The following is a 14,669-nucleotide window of genomic DNA, read 5'->3' on the forward strand; positions in this document are numbered from 1 at the left end:
AATCCAATGGAAAATGTTACATAAATTTGTAGAGTATGATATACTTTCTACTCCTTCGTCTACTATAGGTGCTTAGTATAAGTACTAAATAATTGAGGAAAATTGTATAATTGAATAGAAAGAATAAATTCATCAAAAATCTTCCTGTAATGCTATACAATTCAATATTTGGACGATTTCTATATTTTCCATAGGATACAATGCGTGCAAGTGAAAAGTTTTCAACGTCTAAAGATATATCATTTGCAATTCTCCTAAACAAAAGAAGGACTAAAAATGCTACCATTCTTTAAACTTTTCTTTCACACGGAATGTAAATTCAATTGTAGATATAAAAATTTAAAGACACCAGATATCTGGTTCGAAATATTACACGAACGACGTCGCGTTACGAGAGATCTCGTCCCTAGCGTCGCATCAACGAAATTGCATCGCGAAATATCTCGTTCACAGCACGAAGGGTGTAAGATTGGTCTCAGTTCGGACAAAGGTACTGAATATTTATATTATCAATCCATGTTCAGTAACGTCAAATATGAGAATAATATTTCTTCGTCTCGTAGGCTATCCGTTTTGTAATGTCCTTACATATATTTCTAAAAAAATTCATCCTACGTTCTAGTACGATTAAACGAAAATAAAAGAGATGTTCATTGTGCTGCCCACGGAGGATTAGATTTTGCTTAAGAAAGCAAATTGATTGATGAGAAATGATTTGTGCAATGTTTTTAGGTTCTGTCCATATGATTTCAATATTTTATGTCATACCATATCATATAAACAATCCACTTTAATTGCACAGAGCAATGCTTGCCTGAACGAGACCATGCCATTATCACTTCTTGTCTGAACACGTAATATGAACCAATCTTAATATGAGGTTCAATCCTGAATCTCGTTCAACCTTCTACAGGTAGACTACAGGTCTTCAATATCGTTAAAATTCCCAAAATTACTCGAATTCACCGAACCCGGTGGTAACCCGAACGAAGTTTAATGCGTATAATCGTAAGAACTTGAAAAGATATTTCAAATGAACTACATAACATGCTGATATTCAAAATCCACATTGATAAAGTCACTTTGAATCCCTTAAATTCACTTAACTTGACTAAATAATCACAAAAGGGACACAATATCATCTGCCAGCTGTAACCTCAAGCATCGTTAAGAAATTTTCCCAATTTCTACATTTTTCCAGTGACGCGGTACATTTCTCATTTTCTTCAACGAACGAACGAAACGCGGAACAAAGTAAACGAGCATAAAGAACACGACACATACTCCGACTTCTCGGAACGAGTTCGTACAAATTACGAACTATCTTACGGTTTTAAAGACGCGAGTCAGAAATAATCGACGTGGCACGCGTTATGCGGTTTCCAGCACGGCGTCTCGTCGAGCGAGCGCTTCAAGAGGATAACATTAACATAAAAGCGTGCAGCGGCAACCTGAGAATACCGGGACGTCGATGAATCGTAATGGTATAAAAGCAGTGAAACTAGAGCAGGACACGCGACGCGGCATCGTTTTAGCGGAATTAATTGAAATTTACGGTAACCCGTTGTTACCCGATTGATCGTTGAACGCTAACAATGGTCTCCAGCCAGTGCCTATTTATGGTTTTGTAATTCTAGATCGTAGAGGTGGAGTTTCTGTCTCACACGGATGTGTTTTACATGTGTGTATATTATGATTCTTTGTAGTGGTTATAAAATGGGAAATGGAAAATGGATAAGATATATCGGTAACGGTACACGGTAATACATAATGTAAAGGATTTTGGAATGTGTAGCAAACGGATAAAATATATCCGCGGGGAAGCAGCCGATTACGCTGACAGAATCGTGAGTAATATCTTATGTCGTTTAAAAATGCAAGAATTATATATATATACATATATATGTGAGTTATTTTATACTAGCATTTAAATCAGCTATGCTGTTATTATTTTTGTACCTTCGTAATGTGTCAGAATTTTTTGACAGAAGAATTTATGGTCCAATAAAATTTATGTAGGGTATTAGACAAGCTATTAAAATGTTTTACGATGTGTCTATAAATATCATATTGACAAATGAACTAATTTAGTAATTTATTTAATAATATATACTATGTACATAGAAATATGAATGGATCGTATAAATTTTTCAAAAATTTTCAGTCTTCGAATGACTATAATTTTTTTAACAACAATCGCGCAATAATATAACACAGCTCATTTTGGAAGACTAAGCCTCTACTTTTTTCTTGCTAATGTGAAAATAGATTTGTCTTGATAATTTAAAAAAGTTATAGCTATATGGGGTATAATAAATATTTTTCGCAACTTGGATTACTATGAATTTGGAGATCGAAGGCACTCCTTTTACAACAATTTTTTATAAAATCGGCGTACGATCTTTTGTCGCTGTTATGCCGCTCTATTAATGAACAATGTGGTGGTACCATCAAGAAGATCCAAGGTACACCATGAGAAAGTTTTATTATTTTAGCTTTATTATTAGGTTATCCTTGCCCAAAATTAATTCATTTACACTATATATTTTAAAGTCACTTTTAATATTCAAGTAATATCAAAAATAATATTTCGTTAATTGATTAGACTTTAATACAAAGGACTTTTATCGGAATATATTTTACATTTCCAATATAATAGAATATAATGTACATCTAGATAATATTACTACAGGTCAAAGTCCAACAATATCAAAGTACTACAATAGTAATCATCTTGAAACAAATTAATCATCTTAATGCATCTATATGAAGTATTGGATAAAAGCTCTGTTCGTCAATGCAATATATACATCAATGAAAACCTCGACGTCTCAATAGTTGACAAAAGAGCTACGTTATTTGCATATGAAAGCTCACTAAATTACCAAACATAAACTAATGCATTACTTCTTCAAAGCGGACTAATGCCTTGCATGATAAAATGGGGCATTGTTCCTAACTGGGCCGGTACTTAACAAAATTCTAAAGCTTATTACCTCGCGGGACAAACACCCTACGTGAAAGAAAAAATCTGTTTTGTAGTTTCACCTCGCGCTCGGTTGCGTTTTATTCTCAATTACGTTGCCATCCTGTAGTAAAGTAAAATTAATCTACAGTGTCTTGGGTTGCGTTTGAGGTTCTTCCGTGTAGTGCTACCTATCTACGGGAAATTGTGTCAGCGCAACGAATGAATAAAGCCTTTCCATTAAGAGAAACATAGTGAAGCGTGTACGCTGCGAAAAGAAGGAACGCGGAAGAAGAAGAAATTGGCTCACGAGAACGCAGCCGTGCAAATTACGAAAGTACGAGTAGAAGAAACTTTAAGTAGTGTTCTGCAATTTCATTTACCTTGTTACCTTCCTTTCTTGACGACTCTTCGATAGATATCAAATTGCCAATTAATCGGTGTAGTGGACACTAATAGACGTTGTTACATTATCTCTTCAGAAGCAACACTCAACGGATTGGATATTCTATTTCATTCGATTTTTCTTCAGCTTAAATATGTAAAGCATAACATATTCTTTTGTGTTATAACTAGTTAATGAATGTTTATACATTTATAGGAAATTTAAAGATGTCAAAATGTGCTGTATACACACGATATTTAGAAGCATATAAAATATCTATAGACAGTACTTGCAATACCTCAATGAAATGAAAATGCTTCTAAAAATGTCCACTTATGTTCCATTCCTTTAAATGCATTTTTAAACATCTGAATTTCCATCACCATCCATAATTTAACTATAATTTATTGTTAGTTTCATAGAAATACGTCAACTTCGATTGGTTGTTGGTTTCCAAAATATTAAACTATAGTTGAAGTATGAACATTTATTTACGTACCTTCATCACATAAGATCCAGTTGAAATAAAGTATCAAATACAATTTAAATCGTGACATTTTTCGTGTGTCCTTCGATATATTCCAGAAGGAAACAGAAAATAATCATACGATATTAACTGGTTAGCTGTTGCTGCCTCTTTGAAAAGTGTGTACCTATAATGTGTCGCAAAAGGTAAGCGATGACAGGTGTACTCGTCAAAAACAGCCAACTAGTTAATAATTTCGATTAGTAATGTGACCGTGATAATATAAAAGATATTTCCATTATGACAATGTGAATCTAGAAAAATTTCATCTTCACCGCTGAATGTTTCATTTGCTAAGCCAGTTTTCGCTCGAGCTGAAGCCCCGAGAAACGAAAACAATGAGCATTCAGAGCCATGGTCCAGCCTGTTCTTCCTAGTCTTTGTTTTACACTGCTTCCTGCTCCGTCCATTCTTTCGGCCGGGACTCCGTTTATAATTGTTCGCCATTAAGTAAGCCCATGGTTACCGGTTGGGAAGTGTATATGCAGCAACGAAGATCAACTCTCGTAACTTGGTCCGCGCTGTACACAGTTCGCCACCACCACTCTATCTCTTCTTCCGCCTTTCCTAGTTATCATCTGCATAATTTTCGCGACTACCGGTGCTTGCACAATCGCGGTACACGAAACCGAACGGTGAATGTACCATCGAGACAACGGGGTTAAGCGTTGTACAGAATCGCGGATATGGAAAATTGATTCGATATTTACTGCAGGCAGGAAGAGTAAGCAAAGATTTTTGATATGCACTCCGAGATTTTTGAATATTTTCGATAACAGTAAAGGTTGATTGAATAGCTAAATGATTTTATATATTATATGATATATTCTATGGAATATATGAAATCGATCAACTCCACTTTTTATAAATTTCACAATTTCATTACGCGAATACACGACCAATGTTCAATTTTTTCCACATATATCTTACTCCCATAAATTTATTTAGCGCAAGAAGCAATCTCGAAGTTCAAGGCAAATTTATGAAAATAGTAACATCATCGCCCTTCCTGGTTTTTAATTTATTTAATTGATCAGTATGACTTCTGAGTAACTCGTATGAAGTTTCCATTTGCTTTTTTATTAAATCTAGTTTTCTTTTTTGAAAAGAACAATACTCGAAGCGAATGTAGTTTTCTTTTCATAAAATGATGTCAACATATTCTACGAGTAAAAATAGTAAAAAATGTCACATATCGATCGAACGAGTGTTGCCCTATGAAATACATAGGTTAAGAAAGACACCACAACATATTGATGCTACACATCGATCTTTTACGCATGGAGAATTTTCAATTAGAAAGAAGAATTAATGTAAAATATTCGTAATTCATTCATTAGAATGAAAGGAAATCAACAAAACGTTCTCCATAAATTAATGGAATGGATCAGTAATGGATTTCATCTTTAACATTTCAGCGCTCTAAAATAAAGCTAACATGAATATCATTACTTTTAATCTTTAATGTTTATCTTCATCAAACAAAAATCCCTTGTTATTTTATACTTTCACTATAATTTTCATAGTTCCCTTCCTATAATCATAACGCAAAATCGTCTTGCATGAAAACAATCGTTAAGCAATATGAGAGAAACAGAAATTCACTTTGTCAAAGTAGTAATTACATGCACACGTACCCAGTTCTATTTTACCATGAACACTTTGAACTACATTGATTATTCCGTTTTGATCGAGAAAGGAAAAATTTAATATCGAGAAAATGTAATTACGTCGTTCCAAAGAGCGGTCTTGAACGCTGCCAATGAACATTGTTTCGTCCAACTTGAAAATAAAGGACTTCTCAGAAGGACTTTGTATTCGTACTTGCTAAGAGAACAGAACATTTTCGTGGCTTTCTGTGGATAAGGGGTGAGCGGGTAGGTGAAAAAGTTCGTATGAACGGAATCGCAAATACCCTTTGTAATGGATTCAGTAGTTAGGGTGGAGCACAAAACCGACCAAGTTGTCCGATGTAATCGACGCTGTCGACGTAAAATCGTAGGCGATTATGTAAAGCGGGTCGTGTTATGTAATGACTCCGAGCTAATTTGTGCATACATTAATTCCGACTTCTGCAGCGGATGATCTTTCATGCCTGGAGTACGAATGTTTTATTGAGTTGACTGTTCTCTGACGTCCTGCGAGCGACGAAATTGAGTAAAAAGTTGGGAAACGTAGTTGTCTACGGAATTAAATGAAATGATAGATAGATGTCTAATTGTAACAAATAATGTAGAAATGATTCTATATTCTCATATCAACGAAATCTGTTTATTTTTAAATTTATTTACCAAAAGAGAATGATATTTTTTTTTAATTTTAATGTAAAAATCCTTTTCTAAGAATAGAAACTACGATAATTACTACGGTATAATTTAATATTTTACAATTGTTAAAATCACTGAAGTTGTATAATAATACTTTACGATTTATATAAAGAATATTCTTAATTTTCAATTGTCAAAACGATTATGGAGTATGGATTATTTAGCTCCTATTTTTTTAATTGCAATAGATCAAGATAAGTTTTTGTAATACAATTGAAATTAAAAATGTATTTTTATTTTCTAAAGAACGAAACCATTTATACTTTTTTTCGTGAATTATATCAAACGAGTCGTAATTCTTAAAAAAACTAAAAAAAAACGGATTTAAATTTGGGTTTAACTCAATACAAGTTTCATATAAAAAGCAAATATTTAAGTATTCTTTTCTGTTTATTATAAGCTGACAAATAACGTGAATATCTTATTAAGTACATTTCTTTATTTTCAGTTCTAAATTTATGTACCTACATTCCCACAAATATTGATCTATAATTAAGACTGAATGAAGTTTGCTATACATATGGATCGATATCACTAATTTGTTATTTATATAACTTTGTTATCTTATTATATAAAATGACTAAATAATTAAGCGATGATATTGATTATCTGTACTGTAACGAATGATTTTGAATAAAAGGTATCAAGCGTGAGAAAATAATTAACGAGAAAATTATCGTCAAGCCCATTTCATCGATGATATTATGCGACTATTATATATATTATCTATTTTCGAAGACAATAGGTATATAATAATATGCCTTTTTTTCGTTTTACGATAATGCATCAACGAAATTATGTTCATTTTATCTAATATTAAAAGAGAAATTTTATATATGCACTTGTGTACCAGTTCACGAATCTTATATGAATATTAATAATTTCTTTTCTCGAATGAAATAAATGATAGATTTAAAAAAATGAGTGAATTCACAATTATAAAAGATCTGATTTTCTACGATAAAAATACCTAGGAAATGCAGAAGTAAATCTTTGCGTAAAATTTGCTTTGAAATATCGATTCTGCAATTAAATTAAAGAAGAGTTGTCATCTTTATACTAAAACATAAAACGTATACTTAAGACGTAAATGTACTAGGTCATAGAGTGATAAAGTTCATAGTATATTTGACCGTCATGTTGAGATAGAAAGGAAGGGAAAAGAAAGGAAAGGAAAGGGAAAAAAGAAGGAAGAAGGTATGTGTTTCGTCTGAATCCTGGAGACTTGCTACTGAACTTATTATTAAGGTTTCTTATCAACCTCGTGTCTGACTACAGAAATAGTAAAGGTTGGGTCAGAGGGCATGTATGGTGACGATTAAGCGAGAACTTTATAGTTTTGTTATACATTTTTATTTATTTTTTATTTATATAAATTTCTCGTGTCATGCGACTTTCATGATCATTTCACTTATCTTTCCTAGATTGAAAAATAAAAATGTACTATGTTGAAATTGGAACTTTTTTCCACACTAATATTAGTATCATAATTGTAGTTATTAGTATAGACACAGCTCTTTTTTTTATCAAAATTGGCGAATTATATAAATTGACGTGGCATATCAAAACATATCAAATGCCATGGCGAATATTATATAAATTGACCATTATTTATATTAGCTCGTTTCCCTTTTTTCACAACAATTTGTAGCAATATTTTTCTGATTCTACTTATAGAGCGTACTGACACAGTTTGGTTGAAAAATTTTGGCCATTCTTTGTAACTGCTATCTCTATCTGCAGCTCCTGCTTCATTCATAGTTTGGCCGTGTAACTGTGTCACATACAGACATTCGCCAGCCATAGCACGTGTACATTGGTTCTTCCGCCATCCCTGACACATCCAAAGGCACCATTCCTTTTACCACTTCTTACTCCCGGCCTCTTTGAGCGGAGCTTCAGCTCAGGGCAGAAATTCTTCTAGATTTTTTTTCGTTTTCACGTATCTATTTCTCAAGCAGCCGCTGCATCCCCCTTTTATCGGGCATACAAATTATATGAGAATTTCACAAGCTTTTTAGGTATCTCTATTCACATTACGTATTTTTATATTATATATACATATTATTTTATATTATACAGTGTGTTTGTCTTTAAGTACATTTGTTTTATTTTTACAATTATGAAACGTTCTGATACAGAAATTGAGTATAGTATCCATTTCTCGAATGATATTATGTAATGATACACCAATATTATTGAACATTTAATTCGTCATTTAATTCGTCATTTAGTTCGTTTAATTGTCATTTAATACAAAATTTACTTTACCATATATAGTTACCATATATACCATATATATTTTCATATATAGTTTTGATCAATGACAGAATTAAAGTGAACGTGTGCGAACAAATACAATGCTATGTATAATCAATTATTGTAACCAAAATTGTATATTTTTATTAAAATCAAATGTTCTTTTAAAGTGAAACGAGGACTTTAATTAAACTAAACATAAAATATAAAACTAATAATTAATTGTTTACAACTAAGCAATTATTTGTTATTCCATATTTTATGTATAGTTTCTTATATTTTATCTAATTTCAATAAAGTTTAAGTTTATTATGTATCAAATACACGTGTGTATACATATAAAGCGTATAGAACACAATTAAATGATAAGAAATAAGTCAAGAGAAATCAGTGGATTTAGGTAAGACATATTATATTCATTCGTTTCGAAGAATACAAGTGCCGTTTTTACGCATAAAATGACATCATCCCATCACATGGTTCCCACCTCGAAATTGCCCTACAACGATATTGCATGGCACCTTGGCCAATATTGCTGTTCATTTTTCATGGTTTTCCTTCATGAAAGGCATTGCTCCCTTTCTCATTTTGCTGATTTGTGCGCAATGAGTTTTTTAAAATACGGATGAGATTTTCCACACAATGGGTTTTTCAAAATACAAACAGCAAAGTAATAGCCTGCTTTAGAAAATTATTCTCTTATTTACCATGAAATTATATTGTTTTTATCGTTTATACATATATGATACAATGACGTAAAGAAGTTAAGACAAATAGATCTTTATTTAGAGCCATACATATAAAGTATTTTCACAAATTTATAGATAATAATTGATAATAAAAACTGCAAGTAAAAATAATTATATAATCTTTTTAAAAGTAATTAAATATGTATCGTTTTTCCAACTTGTTTCTGAGTCTATTTTCTAACTTGATCTTTTGTCTACTACTTTTTTTGTGTATTTTTTTTCTTTCTAATAGATTATGTTCATTGAAATGAACACTAAAAGACTTAATCATTAAATTACAATAAAACAGAGACAATAGCTAATCCAAGGATCCAGTAGGCAGAATTGTCGGTAGGATGCGTTAGTTTTCGATTACAGGATACTAACACACTTGATATACCGTGCCAAAATTTGCATGGAGCAATATTATTTTACCCTCGAAACCGCTAACTGGCTCATCGACGTGCAAATGTGGTCACAAACGGTCGAGGTTCAGCTGGTCGTAATACCTTTTAACGTTCACTGGAATTAAGATAATTTATACCTTTAATGCTACCTAGGTTTACTTCGAAAACCGCGACAGAGATTACTCACTTATTTCAACTCTGTTTTAGACCAATTGATTTATTTTATATATCTTTTTAAGTAATTACAGTATATTTTCATGACCTAATTTAATTTTAGTTTGGTTACTATAATATAAGTTGCACTATTGTGCCATTTCTGCACTTGTGTTTTAAGCTATCGAAATGCTTAGTATTTTATATATTTTATTTTATAGAGTAAATTTGACATTACGAATGTTAAATACTTTCAAGATTACGTAATTCTTTTGAAAAAATACTTTTTAAAAATTTAATAGAAAAAATATATGTATTTATAATATTGTATTTCCTACTATTTGTTAACATATTTTATCAACTTTTGCACGTAATTCTAACATTGAATATGTTGTTTATCTCGTTTCATTATTTTATCTATAACTCTCTAATCTTCATTCTTTAATATTGTATATTCTGTTCCTTTCACAATATGTTTTATATTCCTATGACCTGAAAGTTTCAATGCGTTATGTATATCGGATAAGATATTAAAACGGAGAATAAACTTTATTAAAAAGATTGCATGCTCATTGAATTTAATTTCTCTACGAACATTCTATATAAATTTATCACTATGAATTGAACGAAAAATATTATTATGGTATTTACTGAGTTAGCCTTTAAATTTTGGGAAACCCGTTGACATACTTCTCCAGCAATTACTCCAACTACGTTTCGTTTTGAATATTCTCGTTCAACTACAGCAGACTAGTGTTGGAGTTTTCGTAAACTCGACTTCTAAAGAAATTGCATAAGCAAAAGTCAAGTGGAGCAAAATGGAGATCTTTAGAAGAGCGAGCAATGTCACCATGTCTTAAAATTAATCTTCCGAATCTAAAGTGCCGCAATGTCATTAAAATTGTCAAAGAAACAATCATAATTCAATTAATTTACATTATCGTGCAATTCAACATTTATAGTAATCGCGAATTATTGTACACGTATAAATTCTTTGAAATAAAATAAAGTAAAATAAAAAAATTGAAATAAAAATTTTTCATACAGATTTTGTATTGCACGAGAAATTTTGAAATCGTATAATAGTATTTCTTTTGTCTCCTTTCTGTCTTAAAAATATTAATCTTACTGATACATTTGTTGAAATGAAAATAAATCTTGTTACTGCTGATGATAAAATCGTTAAATCGCAGCAGTATAGTATAATTCAGATACAATTTATTGCAAATTTTCATACCTGTAAAATAAATACCTACCGTAAATAAAATTCCCAATTAAAAATCATAAAGGCTATATAAATAATAACTCGTTTTTATACTATATTATACAACTGCGCAAGAATTATTGGTTTTTCTCGATATGTAAACATGTTGCTTCCAAGTACGATTAAATTTTTCGCAACTCTTTCACTAAACAAATTTCATACCCTTTGAAACGTACAAATATTTATTATTCCCCGAAATATATTGCGTTTCTAGAACTTTCAATCCTTTGCCCGTATTTATTTTGTGCTTCGTATTCTGTTTAATTCAGGGAACAAATTACTATAATGGAGGAATTAGGAAAATGAAATTTATTTCAGAAACGGAAAGAGATTTTTTTTCTAATTTAGTAAAAGAATTGCTGAAGATTTCTTTTTCAACGTAATTAAATGAAATTGCTGTTCATTGTTTCTCTGTTTTCGAACTAGAAAAATTCCTTCAGAACAAACGTGTTTCCCTGACGAGCGAGCAGTCTCTAATTAATGAATGCCCGATGGGATAACATAATTAACGACGTTAACGTCATTGGGAATACTATCAAAATTGACGACACGAAATTTCCTACTTTTAATAACAAACAAACGAACGACGAATAAACATCTCGATGGACAGTATAAACATTTCAATAATCAGAAACAAATCTGGCACAAGGGTTATTCATGAAACAAAAATACGTATGAAGTAATATAACAGAGCTTGAAGTTTTTTACGTGGTATCTTGGGAAATTTCGTTCTGAATGATTGGCACTGCAGCTACGAAAGTGGTTCTCCTGAGAATATGTGTGCTGAAAAAATTATTTTTGAAAGAAATTATTTTAAAACAAGATTTATTCACTGAACCAGTTTGTTATTTATGTCAGTCCATGGTCACACTTGATTATAGTTACACAGTCATTTAAAGTTCCTGATGAGAGGTTTTGTTCGTTTCGTTTGTCGACAGAGCCTGAGTGAAAGGACACGTCAAACGAATGAAACATTTCATCGTTTTTTCTTTGCTTTTCTTCATTACAACGTCACATTTAAATATATATACTTCGGACTCTGTTAATCTGTAAACTAATCTAATATTCGTAATTTGTACACACACAAAAATTAAAAAGAGTCTCACCAATGAAAAAGGTAGTAAAATATCCTATCCTCGATACAAGTGATTTAATAGCTGTAAAAATGGTTAATGATCAACGTTTCGATTTTTACTTATAGATAGTAATCCGAATCTCTACAAAGATGAAATTGCAGCAGTAAAGAAACAAACAGAATGCTCTACTAAAATAAATGACTTACAATTACAAATCATCGCATTTTAAACATCGAAATTAGCAAACATATATAAATTATAAAAATGAACGTGTTATCCTTCTATTTCAATAATTTACAATGAATTATTATAAGTTGTGGAAATATTTGAACTTCCATTATTCTCCCGATACTCAATAATATCTCGTGATATATCCACAGAAACACAAATAATCGTATCAGTTTGTGAATAAAATTTTCGATAAGCGCGTAAATTCCACTAGTCTCGCCTATTTCCTATCCGATATGTGGCGAATCCGGCGCTTTCGAAAATTATGGTTAAATTTGTAGCGATATCTTCACATTTTCGCGCGTTACATACGCGTAAACACGCGTGCAAGCAAGGAGGATTTACATATAGATTAGACGGATGTTCACGGCACACGGGAAATAGAAACGTGGTACGGCTATCAATGCGAGTCATGCGACGATTTTGGCTCGATTTCAAGCAAACTGGTTCCAGACGCGAATGAATTTCGTACACTCGTATTTCCTCTGTTCTCGCCAATCGCCTTGTCCACTGTTGGCTTCCGTTCCTCTTCTCTTTCACGCTTGTGAATTTGCTTCATATAGTTGCTTGCAAAAGTATTTCAACGCATATATACCGCAACTATATTAGTTAAACTTAAAACCAATCTAAATATATATATGGAACATTATAAGATATTTATTTTCTACGTATAGTGAGCAGTCTAGACAGCCTAGCCTGTATGTAGTACAAAATTAGTATACGACATTGATAGCAATCTTTAACATCTAATAACTGTTAAACATGATTGTACTAAATATTCAAGCTAAGTCTATACTGACAGACAATGTTCCCGGCACCTGGCCAATTGTCTGTCAGTGTAGACTTAGCTTAAGGCTTATTGATGTGACGGGTAATTGACTGTTTAAATACTTTTGTGATCTCTGCAAAATATATACTTTCACTAAATATCGTGTACCTTCTATATAAATTTTTAGATTTTCTTTAAACTTTTCCAATACAATGATGATAATCTGATCCCATAAAAGTGGCCATGAAATTGTAAAATATTTCGTGTAGCAGACGTAATGTGTATTTGTTCACTTTTATAAGTATTCGAATAACTTTTTAGTTAATACAAGCTACGATACATATGTTCGACAAAATTTTCCCTAGCTCCGGACATTAACGCATGAATTCGAACGCGGCAATTTCGGCATTGAACGAAACAGCTCTTCACAGACACTGGCACCTATCCAACGAATTGTACCGGCACTCTGAAAACGGTAGCATTTCACACGACATGCCGTATCGTACGTCGCGAAACAAGCTGTCTTCACGTTTGCCTCTTGGTCTTTTTTCTTCCGCTTTTCAAACCGTCCGACGTGGCTCTTCTCTCATTACATAGCTTGAAAAAGGTTCGGAGGACCATTGAACGTGTCGATGTCGAGACGTTGGGAATCGATCACGGAAGAGTCAACGACATTTCCTACTCGCTTTCGTCTCACTATTTTTCGAGAGGTTCTCGATGCTCATACGTCTTTGAGAGGAATGCCGTATAGAGGATTTTATGTTAGAAGGTTTATCGTTCCATCGTTCTGAACGAGTTGTGTCAGAGGAGATTTAACACTAGAACTACCAGTTTGAAATATGTATCTAAATGTTCTATATACATATATACATGTAGAATCTCGCTCAAAAGTAATAGGACAGTTATTATATTTGCTTCCAAAATAGTTTAATCTATATTTGATATCTTATAAGACAAAGAAAATATATATTACTAATTATATATCAACAAATGCAATTATATATAAAAGAAATGCATGTAATTTAAAATTCATAGTGTACGCTAAATACCAAAAATTGATATATCCTAGCATAAAGTTTATCGATATATGATTAACCAAAAATCCTTTTGCTTATACATTTGATTATGTAAGAATATTTATAACCAATGTTATTGTCATAATTTAATGATACTCTTGGATAAAAATAACATAGATGAGAAGGGACAACTTTAATATTTGATAAAATTACAAAAATTTCATTTTATTCAATTTAAAATACCGACAAAGGAAGACAACAAAGCGGTTAATTTTCAGCGTAATCACAATATTTCAACGTTAGATTATTTACGAATAATAATCGTGTTTGGTAACGTGAAATATCATAAATTACGTACTCGTGAGCGCTTTATACGGCATATTGTGTAAATTACGATTCAAACAATTCTGCGTTATGAATTTAACGAATGTTCTCCGTGTAAAAAATTGGATATGTTTCCAACGTACAGCCCGCAAAGTATGTAAAAGCAATTGTTGCATAAACTGCAATGTTTCGGCGGTACGTTGTATAACTATTTTCGTATTTCAATTATTCAGTCAGCGCAG

General features: G+C 31.8%; 1 protein-coding gene across 10 annotated transcripts in view; it reads left to right on the forward strand.

Moving 5' to 3' along the window:
- Positions 1-14,669, forward strand: part of LOC117233747 (peripheral plasma membrane protein CASK) — a 260,101-nt gene that overhangs the window by 210,906 nt on the left and 34,526 nt on the right. The gene's annotated exons all lie outside the window — the stretch shown is intronic.

The sequence above is a fragment of the Bombus vosnesenskii genome, unplaced genomic scaffold (assembly GCF_011952255.1).
Source record: "Bombus vosnesenskii isolate JDL3184/JDL3185 unplaced genomic scaffold, Bvos_JDL3184-5_v1.1 scf7180000013263, whole genome shotgun sequence".
NCBI classification, from domain to species: Eukaryota; Metazoa; Arthropoda; class Insecta; order Hymenoptera; family Apidae; genus Bombus; species Bombus vosnesenskii.